The sequence below is a fragment of the Furipterus horrens genome, unplaced genomic scaffold, assembly GCF_987537825.1.
Source record: "Furipterus horrens unplaced genomic scaffold, mFurHor1.1.pri manual_scaffold_17, whole genome shotgun sequence".
Taxonomy (NCBI): domain Eukaryota; kingdom Metazoa; phylum Chordata; class Mammalia; order Chiroptera; family Furipteridae; genus Furipterus; species Furipterus horrens.
The window spans coordinates 104723575-104739854 of NW_028327187.1; the positions used below are offsets into that span (position 1 = coordinate 104723575).

At 38.2% G+C, this 16280-nt stretch overlaps 1 protein-coding gene and 1 non-coding gene across 2 annotated transcripts in view; one reads left to right on the forward strand and one right to left on the reverse strand.

Moving 5' to 3' along the window:
- The window catches only part of POLA1 (DNA polymerase alpha 1, catalytic subunit), a 280884-nt gene that overhangs the window by 196195 nt on the left and 68409 nt on the right, over positions 1-16280 (reverse strand). The window lies entirely within an intron of this gene.
- On the forward strand, positions 668-775 carry LOC149991741 (U6 spliceosomal RNA). The gene has a single exon (XR_016508737.1). It is a non-coding gene; the product is annotated as a U6 spliceosomal RNA (small nuclear RNA).

Here is a 16280-nt window from a genome sequence, read left to right on the forward strand (position 1 = left end):
TTTAATCTGATGAGAGTACAATTGACCTAAATTTTTGCATCATGGAATCTCGACTATGTGAATCATTTTAAGATTATTGTTAGTTGGGTTACTTTTCTTTATATGATAGCTATGCATTTTCTAAGTAGTGCAGATCACATTCCAATTTTTCTGTTGTACTTCAGCACATATCCACAGAAGGAAGAGAAATTGGGCATTTTTATTATTACGTGAGTTTCTACTTCAAGTTTCACTGCTGCTTACCTGTAAGATCTGTTACTTAGTAAACGCTAAGTAAGTTAAAAGTTTATGTATGTTTTTAAAGAGCATATTTTAAAATACATATTTTATATCATGTAGACAGGCTCAGTAAGTATATTTAGAAACATAAATCTTGCAGATAAATTTATAAACAATCGCAGAATTCTTTGATAGCCTCCCCCCCCAAAAAAACAAAGTAGAAGTTAGATTTTTCTAGAACAATGCTAATATGGCTAGTGGCTACCATGTCTATTGAGCACTTAAAATATGGCTATTATGGCAAACTGAAATTTTAAACTTATTTCATCTCAAGTAATTGACATTTAGATTTAAGTAGCCATCTGTGGCTAATGGCTACTATACTATACAGTTCAGATCTAAAACACTGATATCTACAGACAGTAATGTGCATAAAGAATGCTCTTATGCACTCACTTCCGCAGCACATGTACTAAAACTGGAATGATACAGACAAGATTAGCATGGCCCCTGGGGCAAGGATAACATGCAAACTTGTGAAGCAGTCCATATTTTTGATACAAAATAGTCACGGGAACGTAAAGTACAGCATAGGGATATAGTCAGTAACATTGCAATAACTACGTATGGTGCCAGGTAGATAACTGAACTATCGAGGGGGGGGGGGGTCACTTTGCAAATTGTGTAATTGTCTAACCACTATGCTGTACACCTGAAACTTATATAAAATAATACTGAATGTGAACTGTAACTGAGAAATAAAACCTCTAAAACTAAAAATACAAAAAAAGCAAAAATAAGCTGTTATTAATTGGAATATATTTTAAGAATGCATGGTGTGAAGACTGAAAAAAAGTAGCACAGCCTTGTATTTTTATTGACTAAAAAAATCCATAAGAGGCTTTTAAAGGACACTCCCACCCAAAAAAGTCAGATATTGAGTCTTGGCTTTGCTTTTCATCTCCAACAATCAATTTGATGTTAAGAATCCTTGTGAGTATAATCTAAACTTTCACAAAAGAACTAAATTTGTCTGTAAAACAAAGTACCATGACAGTTCAAAGGGGACAAACACATTTCCCCATTTTCCAGGCCAGAAACTTACAATAGGGAAAAGTGGTTGGCTAGAAAGCAGAAATGGTTACTGCCATACATATATGTTATAGTTCTACCTGTGAAATTCAAATTAGATAATTTAGTTTCATGAAAGGGCTCTGTGAAACCTACAAAACTACACACATACATCATGATTGCTGCTACCACTACTGCTGTTGTTACAGTTCTTGCCTTCAAAAAACTTGCAAACTGGTACCTACCAAGGCTTTGCTGCTTGTCCATAGGTTTTGGAGGACATATAGACAGTGATATCACCTTGTTTGGATTAGTGAAAACATGAGACAAACATGGCAGCCACTGGATCTTAACATTGTTTGCTTGTTTTTAATAGTTTACTACATGGTCCTTTAACCTTGATTATGGACAGCTCATATATAGACAATAATTGAGGGAGGGAACAATAGAAGAATCTAGTAAGTGAAATTGCCTCACAATTCCAAAGTTTGAAGTCTTCATTATACCTCAAGAATACCATTCCTCCTTAGGCAACTACTTTTCATGTTCTCTGGATATTTTATAGGAAATTCTAGTATATTCCTTAATTTTAAAAAATCAATCATGTATGTTTTGGTCCCAGGACTTTCTAGTTTTAAATTTCGATATTTTCTACATTTTCAAATAAAGTTATTTTACCTTCATTAGTACAGATTAGCCTTTCTCATTAAAACAATCAATTTTAAGAACAAGGGTTTGGCATCCATGTCATATGAAAGATAGAAGTGTAACTGTCTATAAATTTAAACAAAGTAAAACCAAATTGGCAGTACATGAGGACAATTATAAGGGATTCACACATCCCTTCCAGACCATGAATATAAAGCAGACAAAAAAAAAAAAAAAAGAAAAGCCACACTCCAAGGGTAAAACCTACCTGCACAATGGATATGGCAGCACTGTTGAAATTAACCAAAAGACTGTCTATGTGTATGCCTAGCCTTAGAATTTGAAAACCTCTAAAGGTGATCTAAGTGTAATCCTAGGAAGCAGGCCTAGAATATGGCTTGTCATTTAGTAAACTGGATTACAGTTTGGTTTAAAAAATTGAGTGAACAAAGGAAAATAGTCACCATAGAAATAAGTCCAAAGAACCAGACACTCTCAAGCTTTACTGCTCAGCACTATTCAGGGGAAACCCAAATAGTCCATGTGGCAGGTGTATCCTAATCATGGATTATCTAACCCAGTCTCTTTGTTTTGATTCCATTCTCACCAAGCAACCTTGTGATTATAATTTGGCTTCCCATGTGGCTTGTCTATAAAGAGAAAATGCACTAATCTCTCAGTTCAACCTCCTCAGTCTAATTAACAGCTGTACTTCTCACTTCAAATGAACAAATTGGCATTAGGGCATGTACATGTGAGCCTGACCATCCGCAGTGTGTGCCAAGAGAGTCAGATTTCTAAGCCTCTAAGAATATAACCTCCTTGTCCATCGCTGAACCTCCTGTGCCTAGCACAGTGCATGGCTCATGATACTACTCAGTAAATATCAGGCTGAGATCCAGAGACCGAAGATGAGTTCTAGTATCTTTCAATTCAAATTGCAACATATGCTAAAAGGGCATAAATGTTCAATATAAAATGACCAGAAAATAAAGTCCATTGCAAATAAAATATTTAAGTATGACAGCATTAATATGACCTAAAACAAATTTATCTGATATAATAAACATTAAGAAATTAGAAATGCTTCCTTTTCAGGCCTAAAATATAAGTGTTTTCTTCCATCCTTTGAAAAACTTCCCCGTGACAAGCAAAAGCACTCAAAATCATTCAGAAGCCTGACATATTCGGTACTCACGAATGCTCACTTTTAAACGTGATAATGGTTTTTCCTACTGAAACCATTTTGAAGAGTTAATCCAACATTTCTCTTTCCACCTTTCTCTAACTCCATAATTTATTCTAAATATCCAGTTGAGCTATTTCATATCAAATCCAATAAATGCACCAACGACTAGAAAGTGCTGTTGTTACCCAGTTCCATACTGTGACTACAGCTATTAAAGCATGTCTCAATTGGCTAAAATGTCACAAAACCAAAATCCCAGACATTCTATTTCTCGCACTGGACAAACCCTCTCGCAGAAAGCAACGACAGCCTCTGGATGATAGGAAAAAACCCAACTATCTGAAGGTACTAGAGAGTAACCAGAAAATGAGCCAAAAATGGAGGGAAGCCAATCGTAATTGGAGACAAGGAAAGACTCTGGGACAGGTGGCCCATTTCTCTAATGTTTTGCCTGAGGGAAGGTACCACAAGTGTTGTGGGGAGCAGTAAGCTAACTGGGTTGAAGAGCCAGAAGACAGACCCAGTAGCTGATAAAGAGAAAAGACACAAATTACCAATATCAAGAATGAGAGAGATGGCACCACTACCAATGCTACAGCTATTAGAAAAGAGAAAAAGGGAATATTATAAACAACTTACTGCCAATAAACTGCACAAATTCCTTAACAGACACACACTACCGAAGCTTACTCAAGAAGAAACAGGTAGCCCTGGCCGGTGTGGCTCAGCTGGTTGGAGTTTTGTCCCATTGACCAAAAGGTCACAGGTTTGATTCCGGGCCAGGGCACATGCCCAAGTTGTAGGTTCAATCCCCAGTTGTGGTGCACATGAGAAGGCAACCAATAGACGTTTCTCTCTCATATCGATGTTTCTCTCTCATATCAATGTTTCTCTCTTTCTCTCTATCTCCGCTGCCCCTGTCTAAAAGCAATGAAAAAAATGTCCTTCGGTGAGGATGAAGAGGATGAAGAGGAGGAGAGGAGGGGGAGGGGAAGGAGGAGAAAGAGAAGAAGAAACAGAAAACCTGAACAGCCCTGTATCTGTTAAAGATACTGAATCTGTAGCTTAAAACTTTTACACAAATAAAAGTCAAAGTCAAGGCCCAAATAGCTTCAGTAGTGAATTATTTCAAACATTTAAGGAAGGAAAAAAACCCAATTCTACACAAACTTTCCTAGAAAACTGAAGAGGAGGGAATACTTTTCAAGGCATCCTATGAGGCTAGTATCACTCTGGTCTGACCAAGACTAACAAAGACATAACAAGATAACTTAAGACCAATATCCCTTCTGAACATAAATGTAAAGATTCTTAATGTTTTAGTAAATCAAATCTCTTTTAAAATAAATAAAAAGGATAGCATATCATGACCAATTGGGGTTTTCCCCAGGAATGCAAGGTTAGTTTAACATTTGAATATCAATCACTGTAAGTCACCATATTAAAAAAAACAAAACAAAAAAAAAAAACAACCTATGATCGTCTCAATAAACATAGAAAAGGCATTTGAAAAAAAATCTGATATCCATTCCTGATTCAAAAAAACTCTCAAGAAAGAAATGTCTTCCACATGAAAAGAAAGTATCTAAGAAAAACCCATAGCTTCAAGTCTGAATGCTTTCCTCCTGATGCCAGGAACAAGGATCTCCACTCTCAATACCTCTAGTCAGCATGATACTGGAATAGGCATCCTGCCTGTTTGTAAAATATAAGTTTAAAAATACCAATTAGGAAAAAATGAATGCAAATGTGAGAAAAGGCACAATGGAGATACATGCAAATATACTATACAAAAAAGAACAAGGCCCTGGCTGCTGTGGCTCAGTGGATTGAGTGTCGGCCTGCGAGCCAAGTGTCGCTGGTTCGATTCCCAGTCAGGGCACATGACTAGGTTGCACGTCAGGTCCCCAGTTGGGGGCGCGAGTGAGAGGCAACCACACAGTGATGTTTCTCTCCCTCTCTTTCTCCTTTCCCCTCTCTCTAAAAATAAACAAACAAAAAAAATATTTAAATTATTAAAAAAAAAGAAAAAAGAATAATGGTATCTCTTTCTAGCTGGCTGAGGCCGGGGGTTGGGGGTGGAATCTCTGTATAGCAAATATGCTAATAACCATAAATACCCATTGTGGTGAGATGGTAACATGTTGTGGAAGGATCTCAATTTATGTCATAATAAACTGTATGAAATGGCTGATATTTAACCATTTGGCCCTTAAAAAAGGGATGACAATTGCATTCTCTTACAACCATTAGTAGGGGGGTTTAGAGCACAGACTCTGGAGTCAAACTACCTAGTCAAATCCCAGCTCCACTACCTGGCTGCACAACTTTGGGTAGGTTAATAACCTCAGTTTCCTCACCTATAAAATGGATATATGTATAGCAACAGCTACTCCATAGGTTTGTTCTGAAGAGTTAATAAGTTTACATATACAAAGCACCTAAAACAGTGCCTGGCACATGGTAACGCGAGTGTGAGCTATTATATCTTCAATCCCGGCTCTGGCAGTCACTCTCTATGAGAAGGTTCTCCCACCTGCTTCCTCAACTGGGAATATGGGGAGGCTAAATCAAGGCCAGTTCTTAAGCTCTATTTTCTATAATTATGAAAGCAAAAGACAAAAGCTTTCTGTCACCTCGCTAAACTAACAAAACAGAATCAGCTGCCTAAGGACTCTCTGAGGTCATTCTTCAGTTTCTTTTAGAACTGACAAATTAACCTTAAGATTAGCAATCAGTACCCTGGCCTGAAATCATTTAGGTAAACCAGCCATCTTCAGAGCAATGGCTTTCCAGTAGGTTTTTACAGCGAACTTTTATAACATTTCCAGTCATCCTAAGAAGTTCAACAGATATAATCAATACTTGTTCAAACCCTAGAGTGTGCTGAGTGTCAAGAACTTTCACACAGCATAGTCCTTAAAATGATAAATGTGGCCTACAGTCAACTGCCTGCAATCTCAGCCCCATCACCAGAGGTGTGACTTTAAGTAAGTTATTTAGCCTGTCTGCAGCTCATTTCCTTCTGTGGAAAAGAGGAATAGTAATCTCTTGATGGCTGTGAGGAGTAAATAAACTAATGCATGTAAAGTGCTTAGGATAGTGACCAGCACACAGGAAAAAGTAAGTATCAACTCTAAGAGCTCTTAAAACCAGATTCATTTTAGTGTATTTCAGTTCAGAAAGTAAGCACAGGCCATCCAACATGTTAAAGAAGATTCAACAAAATCAAGTGGCAACATATTATTTAAATTTAGATGGCAAATTGCTCTTACCTTGTATTATAAAAAGAAACTATTAAGAATATCTGAGCACTCTAAGGGAAAATCCTACTAACATAAAACGTTACATCAAATAAGTTTACTTACCATCCCTGGGACATCTTTACCTTTTTGTTCTTTAAATAAGGATTATCTTCCATTTCCAAAACATATACAAACATTAAAATAATGCTTTCCTTATCACCTGGAATTACTAATTCTTACTCACAGCAGGTATATGGGCACTATTTCCAAGACCATCTAAAATTACTGTTAGTTGTTTGTACTTTCAACCTTGAACTATTAAGCCAGTCCCACCTCTTACTTCCTCTTTACATCAGTAGCCAATTGACTGCCTGCCCACACTTTCATTTCCTTTGGCCCATAGACACAAGTAATGGTAACAAGTAGCTTAAGTAAATGTCTTACGTAGAGAAGCGAGCTCAACATTCTCTCCATATTTAATGATTCTTTGGGGATTAGTCAAAGGAAATGGTCCTCTTCCCAAGATTCCAAAGGGCAAACATTCGCTTCTTATTGCACTGCAATGGGTGATGAACTGCATACTGCACCTGTGTTGTCAGGTTGCTCACACAATGCTTCACAAAACTTCAAATACGTTTTCATAACTGACAGTACACCTCATGCAGTAAAACCGTAAATGGGCATTTTAGAAAAACTCAAAGGCTATTTCACTTTCGAGAAAACGTAAGGCTGTACGTGCCTGGGATGAACTCTTCTATTAATATTGCATAACGTCAAAGACTCTACTTTCAGGTTCTAGGGTCAACTGATTGATAATCAATTTCAAAAACATTTTAAGCATGTTATCAAAAATAAAAATAGAATGTTCATAAAATAGGCATTTTAAAATAAATATTAATACTACAGAATTTTAAGAGATATAATACATTTTAGTCTTCAAATCCACAGGCCTTTCATATAGTTCTAAGTTATACTCAGCATTTGCATGTTTGATTTTAACCTACCAAAAATGTATTATGCAAGACACAAATAAAATTAAAGATTAATCGCAACAGTTGAGAGAAGAAACTCAAGCATCCACTGACGAATGAATGGATCAAGAAAATGTGATATATACATATAATAAAAATATTATTCATCCATTAAAAAGCAGGACATCTTGTCACATGCTGTAACACAGATGAACCTTGAGGACATTATGCCAAGTGAAATAAGCCAGTCACAGTAAGACAAATACTGTATGCTTCCACTTAACCGAGGTATCTTAAGTAGTCAAATTCATAGAGACAGAAAGCAGAGCGGTGGTTACCAGCGGGGAGGGGGGAGGGAAGCTGTCTAATGTGTCTAATGAGCAGTTTCAGATTTGCAAGATGAAGAAGCTCTGGAGACCTGCCTCACAGCAATATAAATACACTTAACACCGCTGAACTGTACACTAAAAATTGGGGATGGTAAATTGGGTGGTTTTTTTTATCATAATAAAAAGATAACACAAATAAGCTCCTAAAAATAAAAAAAAAATTAAAGATTTCGAGTTTATTCTTTAAAAAATATATTTATCTACTTTCTTTTCCATCACCTTAACAAAAACATATCACACAAATAAAAAATGCTGAGTATTAAAGTTCCCTGCAAAACAGTACAATCTCAGCATTCAAGCAATTTTAGCCCCACATATCAAAGTGAGTTGCTCAGAACACTTTTCGTGTGACCCGAACTTCCTAATACATTTTCCTTATGAGCAGTGTATTTCCCACATATACATAAAGCAAGGAGGCTTAGAAAGTCATTTTGGCCAAACCTTTTTGTATTTATTTCATGCTCCAGGATAGACGCCCAGCTTGGCTGAAGCCAAAAGTTGTTTACTTTTTAAGTAGATATAAACTATACTGTATATAAATCTGCCTATTACTAGTTCAGATTTTGAAATATGCCTTGAGAAAGCTTGGCATTCGGTAAAACATAGCTGAAAAGGGACACATCTTGAGCACCAAATCCTAAGAATATCCATCAATAGCAGAAAGAACTCCCCTGAATTATCAGTTCCCAAGGATTAAACAAAAGACGTGCTTGTGTTTGCACTAAAAGTAACTTTGGTTAAGAAAGGAATGAATGAGGAAATATAGTTTCGGCTTGCCTTTGGCCTCGGTCACTTTCATTCACAATTTCCAAATCATATTATTCCTGGTTACATTCTGTTGTCACTTGTTTATATTTAAATAATTTCCAGGTGCCCAATTTCCCTTTCTCACATTTACTGACTGCCACAGTTCTCAACTGCAAATTTATTAAATGTCATAAGCACTTGAGAAAAGAAGAAATAATCATGTAAAAACACAGTGAGGATAAACCAAAGCAGTTTCTCCGTCAGAAAATGAGGCCTGGCACTCTCTGACAATCGCTCTAGGGAAGTTGTTTTGACAGTCATCAACAGCAAATAGAAATCTGTCCTCAACCTATATTATAGAAAATATTTAAGTATAGTTTTGTAAGCTTCAGACTATCCACAGATCTGTAACAAGGTTCAGAAAGGCACAAACTACTGTCTTTTCACATGCTTTGCTATGGTTTGCAGCTTCTCCTGAATAGTTTTGCAGCTCTTACCCAATTTAGGAGAAGAAAAGGCAAAAAAATCTATATAAATCAGATCCACCCAACTAGGCTGGGAAAAAGATAGAGGAGGGAAGAGAAAAGAGCCTTTAAAAAGACTTTGCATGCAATAATTATGTTTTCCTACTTTACCCCCTTCCTTCACTGTGCATTACATTGTCAGCATGAGTCTTCCAGATGACTTTTAAGTGGCAATAAGAGAATAAGCATTGCATTAACTGGGTAAAAGGTGGAGAAAATATAGTCACCTCATACTTTCCGAAGACTATGGAACAGCTGAGAGTTACTTAATACAAATAATAAAACCTGCTTAGGACTATGAACTCAGAAAGTGCACAGTTTTAGGGATAGAGACATTTTATTATGATTCGGTATTTTCTGAATGCTGCACTAGTGTTCGACAGCAGAGAGCAGAATGGTAAGACCCATTCCAGCTCTGGCTTGGAAAGGAAGACTCCTGGGTTTTACATCAGCCCTGATTTTGGTTCAGTGAGACCCTATGACTTCCATCTCTTTTTTAAAAAGATTATTTATTTTTAAAGAGAGGGGAAGGGAGGGAGGAAGAGGGAGAGAAACATCCATGTGTGGTTGCCTCTCATGCACCCCCTACAGGGGACCCGGCCTGCAACCCAGGCATGTGCCCTGACTGGGAATCAAATTGGCGACCCTTTGGTTCACAGGCCCACGCTCTATCCACTGAGCCACACCAGCCAGGCCTCCGTCTTTTCTCGTTTGTAAAATGAGGGGGTTAGACTAAGGTTCCTTCTGGTATAAATGGTATGGGTCTAGAAATCTAATGTTCAGTAATGTTTTAAAAAATCATAGATCTATGCAAACTCTATTGTTCTCATTATTTTGCAGCATTCTACACTGTGCACGTAACAACACAAGGACAAGAATAAACAGATCTATTCCCCTCTATGGCTTGTATATTCCAAGGGCCTTCAAACTCTACATACAATCCTACTGAAGGCTACAAAGCTGTTGGTTTAATAAATTCTAAAGTTTAAAAGGAGAAGCAAAGCCTTCTTAAGGCACCAGGCTTAACACTCTAGCTCAAAATACATGCAACAAGAACCTAGGCCTTGAAAGCATCAGGACCATCCCCATAAAGTTCACTCCCTGTGTGTACATCACTCTTTCAGATCACTCTGATAATGCATTTACATGCTCTAGATTCTGGCTGGTAAACTGATATAACTCAAAGGGGGTAATATTAATATAGCTACAAAAGAATATCCACTGTCCAACTCCACAGACGTTTCCTCAAACACAGACTAACCCAACTGGCACACAGAGCAACAACTCCTTGGTTGCCATGCACAGCACAGCAAGGACCTCAGTTAACATCTCTGTAACACAAGCAGCCGACACACATTCGTATCAACAGCAAAAGACAGTGATGTCCTGAGTTCTTCACTTCAGCTATCAGTTCAATAACCAGACAGCAACGCTAAGGACAAACCGCAACATTCAAAACCACGAACTGGAGAATTTTTGCAGAACCCTTGACTCCCAATTTTTCGCAAGGCATTTCCTAAAAATGGGTTTGATAAACAGAAACAAGAAAAAGTGCCACCTGGTTTAAAATCTGAGCTCTAAGAGTTTGTGTGTATCATGTAACACATTAAATAACAGCCATGGTATGATTACATCTGTTTAAAATCTCACTAGTTACCTAACAAATGAACAGTTAAACCTCTTGCTTTCAAGATAATACCAAGTTATATGAAAGAATCTCAAAGTACTTTATATACCACATGTCATTAACTCCCATAAATCCTTGACAAGCGTGGCAAAAAGCCAATGCTCCCAACATTGTAAACGGGGAGAACAGCACAAAACAATGACAAGACATGTCAGAAAACATCCCGCAAAGGACGCTGAGAAAGCAAGCAACTGCTTGGGCTCCCAAGCCAGCTTTCCAACTTTATTTTGAAGCTATCTTTAAATAGCTTAAGGGCAAGAAGTCAGAGTCCATAATGAGAGAAAAATCATCTCAGCCCAAGGTCTGTCGGCCCAAAGAGAACATACAACAGCGACCCTTCCCAGGGGATTAGAAAAGTGACACTCCACTTCAGGGAGACACCATGCAAGGACAGAAACCCAGAGCCCAGAGCTCCTGAGCCAAAGATGAAGTCCACCCCCTGGCCCCCTGTAAACACACGACGAGGGCACATCCATCACTGACAAAAGCATATGCTTGTTCTTTAAAGAATTACGAGATATACTTTGCAAGCAGCAATTTTCTTTTGATTTTTCTCATATGTTTACAAAAAAGGTGCCCTCATTTCAAACATGTGTGCATCCCCTACGCATCGCTGCTGAGGGGATGGGGCGGCCAGGGACACCAGGCTAGGCTGTGAGACTACGTCAAGCTGAGGAATGGGCCGCAACGGGGCTGCCGTGCAACAGCTGAAAGAAACTGAGGCAGGGAGGGTGGGGGTGGACACAGATTAGCGGCCTGGGGCCTTCCAAAGATGCACTCATGGGGCCCCACTACCAGTTTGTGATAATCCTGTGTATTCCACTCAGAATCACAGAACCAATCTAGAGCTGGAAGGGACTTTAGAGGTCACCAAGCCTAATCTCGGCTCCAAAGAAGGCTTCTCTTTTCTATTGTATAATGGTCTGGGGCTCCTGTTTGAATTCTTCTACGAACTGAAAGGGCAACTCCACTTAGTAGGGCTAATTGATAGGAAGCCCCTTATTGCTAATTTCCATCAATTAACCACATCTATCCTTTCTGGAGCTAAACAGTATAAATCTCAACCTTTCTTTACACAGCAATCTAATAGAAAACATAAATGCTAGACTTACCCATTATATTTCCTTTGTAGTATGGGCCCATTCTACCTCCCTACAAAGTCTTTATGATATTGATTTAGTCATTCATTCATTTAAGAAGTATATGTTATCTACCATTTGAAAGAGAGAAAGATAAACAACAGTAACAGCAGCTAACCTCTATTGATCATTTACTAAGGGCCAGAAACTATTCTCAGTGCTTTACATTTAATAGTTCATTTAATCTTCCAAACAAATGGATGAGGTAAGTACTCTGTTCGTTAGATGAGAAAACTGATGCACAGGGAGGTTAGATAACATTGTCCAAGGCCACACTGCTGATTTCAGAAGAAATGCTCCCAGACTGGTTGCAGGTCCTATGCTTCAAGGGCCTGCTGTCTGGCAGGAGAGAACTAATAGCCAACCCTCTCAGCTTTGTGACATACCTGCTCATCTGCTGAGCACATGTTGCATTTTCATCAAAACCTCCAGAAACATTGGTCGGGACAGGGTCACTGAGCCTCACCACACAGTAAGAGAGGCATCCCTAACAGCTGACAATAACCCACTAATTAAACATTTCTATTTGCATTCAGTTCACATTGGTTTGACTGAACCATAATGATTTACAAGAAACTCTGTGAGGTCCTTTGATAAAATCAGATTATATGATCTGGTTTGGTTAAAAATAAAACCAATTAAAGGCAGAAAAACAAACTGGCCTATCCTGCTTCTTCTGCTGGGCCTAGAAGTAATCGTTAATTATGGGAATGTTGCAGTCAAGTAAATTCTCTGTTGTACACTGTTGGTAGGAGCATAATAGTACATCCTCTATGATATGCAACTTGGAAATATGTTTTAAGACTTTACATCCCTTAACCTAGAAAGTCCACTTTTGACAGTTTATCCTAAGGGAATAATCAGAGATGTGGACGCAGACTCATGCAGATATTATTAGAACACTATTCATCATTATAAAACACTACAAACAACATGAATGTGCTGCAATAGGGGTATAGATAAATTGTGGAAATCTATCTGCTGAAATCATAATAGTAAAAATTCAGTTTGTATCAATATCTCATTCCTGGGAACTGCTTGTAATATATTCAATATAAATAGCCAGATACTCTATAGAAAAGAACTATAATCTAAATTATGTTTTTTAAAAATAGTATTGTTGTGATCATCATATAAAGATGGAAAGAAATGCATAAAAACGGATTGTTAGATTATGAGTCAATTTTATTTTCTTCTATTTTTCTATATTTTCTAAGTATGCTACAATGAACATGCATAATTTTATTATCAAAAAGCACAATAAAAACCATTAGAATGAAGCGTATGAAATTGATATTCAACTGCTTTTGACTTTCAAAACTAGCACTTTCATGTGGTTCAACCTGATATTAAGCCTAAAAGCAAAAACAAAATTAACAAAACTGCCTGTTCTTGGTGAACCAATACTGATCCTTGATAACTGCCACAAAATGCTAAAGAAACAAAAACAAAAAAACTACAGCTTCGCAATTTTCCATAATTGTATTGTATAGCTTACTAGTCTATAATTCTCTGGAGTTTACCTTTTAGAAAGCAGAAGCAACATATGCTGTCTTCAGTATTCTAGACTGAAACCCTTAAGAAAATCCTGACATGGTTATATGTAATTTCCATTCCAAATTACAAAAGTTATGACTCTATGACCCTGCTATTTCTGCCCTGAAAAAAAGCACTAAAACGTCTGTCACCTTTTATTGTAGGAGGTACTAAACAATCCCACCATCAAGCCAAGGGCAATGTCCAAGTACAGCTCATATTGTGTTTACTAGAGAATTGGGAGTGTGCAAAACATTCTGACTGATCTTTGAATCTCACCATCCCGGACAATCCCATCTGCTTGTGATCAAAAAGACCTTAAGTTCAATCTGTTCCAGGATGGGAAGGTGGCCTCCAAGTATGGCAGACTCCAGAATACCTTTTATCTAGAATTCCGTAGAGATGACCAACAGTATATTTATAACTGTGTTATTCTTTATCAGGCACATGTCAAGGGTGAGGCACGGAGCTGAGATGTAATGCATCTGGCTGAGACATGGAATTCATAAAAGAATGCTTAACTTTTGAATCACTTTTCTCTCCTCTTGGGCTTTGATTTACACTTGCTTCACCTATAATTTCTGTTAATTGGTGTGGATGGTGGGGAGGCAACTTTTTATCCAACAAAAACTAACCCCCTTCTACCTCCTTCCCAAAATATCAATATGAATTAAACACAGGAAGAGTTCAAGTCCTATTGCCCCATGGCAAAACAATGAGTGCCAGTTATGTGCTGAGCTGGAATTAGAAACCCCACTGCCCTCCCTGGTCTGACAAGGGGGTGACGTGAGGTGTAGCTGCAGAGTGTAAAGTTAATAAAAGGTTTAATGGCTATAGAAACGGAAGACTGTTCATTCACCATAAACAAAAAACTTCGCTACCCTCAGGAATTTAAAATTCGAGCTAGAAAAGAAAAGGTCCCAAGGTTGTTTACAACATCATATGCTTCCTCCTGGACCTCACCTCTGCAAAAAACAGCATCCCATACCTCTCTTGGAAAATCCTGGCAATGAACAAAGAATCAATGGAATCAAAAGAGTCAGAATTATTCTGTGAACATTGACATCATTCCTTAACCGCCAAGTGATGTTCCCCTTTTCTCCTTTCTTGAAATGTATCTTATTCACATGGTACAGAGTTCATTTACAGCTGAATGTCTTTCCTTTCCCTCCACTCCACTTTCAACTCCCAACTAAGATCAATGACCATGGTCTTACTCTTCCTAGTATCCCCAGGACTTGTACTGCATCTGGCACATAGTAGCACAGATAATGGAGCTGAATTTGGCCCATCTGCAATTTTAAGAAAAAGCCTTATATTAAGTCTAGTTGACAAAAAAAAAAAAAACTATTATTGCCTTTTCAGCAGGTGGACCACTCAGTATTTTACTTACTGCATAAGAAGATAAATACTGTTCATATCTGTGTTTCCTGTATTTCAGAAGAGAGGCACGGATGTAAGAAGTCATATTCATTTCAGCCACTTACAAGTAAAGAGACCTTGGCCACTTAATCCCTTGAAGACTTTTTCCTCATTTGTGAAAAGGGATAATATCCCCTATACGCAGGGTTACAGGACATTAAGTGAAAAAGGGTAAGTACTGGATGTGGAAAGTAGGCATCCTGCCAGAGACATTGCTAGTTTCCTATTCATCCAACCAGGCTGCCTTTATCAATCACCTGATTGCTATTTCATGTTTTCAGCTGTTTGGCTGGTCAAGCCAAATACATTTCAGTCTGAATCTAAGGAGGATCTCTTTTACCTCCTTCACAACCCATCACCCCCCCCCCACTTCATCAGATCCTTCCACCAATGCCAGAAGCTTGCAACTTGGGCTTCTTGGGTTTGACAGGTCTTTCCTTCTGCCTTCCTGCATTTAGTTCTTCCAGGGACTGCTTTGAAAAAGAAAACTCTGAGGCCAAATGGAAGATGCCAGAGCTCCTGACTCCAAGAAGTAGATGCCTTAGGCCTCAAGTTATAGCCAGATTCAGAGAGTAAGAAAACATGGTGCCTTGGAAGGAAGCTTTACGCTTTCTATCATATGAACACTGAGCACCCCAGCTTCGTGTTCAGGAAGACAGCTACAGGAGGCAGAAAACCCAAAAGCCCGTCACCAAACCTGCAAAGGGAAAGGCGACATGAGACTCCAGAGCAGCAACAGCCGATGCCCATGAATTCAGCCAATGAAGCCCTGTGCCAGCACACTTTTTACTTAAATCCTCCAAACAAATTCGTTCCGAGGAAAGATGTCACCGGACATGATTAAGGAAGAACAAGAGCAGAAAAGCTAATTCTTACACAGAATGAAAAAGAGGGGCAGGATTTTTTTTCTTAAAAAGCCTCCATATCCTGCCAAATCTACAATACAGAATTAATTCAAAAAGTGGAAACCCTCATTGTGTACAACATGAAGAAAACGGAGAGTGACTAACAGTAGGTAATAATGCACTGTTAGAAATAGCATGACTTGGGGGCTTCAGCAAATAAAAGGGACACACAAGAAGCCAAAGATAGGATGCAGGAATAGATGATATGTGCTAATTCTCCCTGTTCCTTGCAAGAAATAAATTACAACACAGGTTCACCTCATTACGCTGCATATAAAAGAATAAAGCACTGTTTCCGGGCAACAAACACTTTAGGAGCTTAATATGCACTGTGCAGAATCCTAAAAAGTCAGTGAATGTCTTGGAATTTCACCACACAAACTTGCGTCACCATGCTCTTTTGTGTCAGACTGTTTCATTATCTTTGAGGCTTAGCATAATTGGAGCCTCGGTCTAAAAATAGGCTATTTTTTTTTCCCTTTGCAATCTGATTGGTAAATAAAAAGTTAGGGGAGGTTTTATCCCCTTCATTTGTTTTAAACAACCGCTAGCTTCTGCTCATCAAGCAAAGATTACTGAATACGTTTC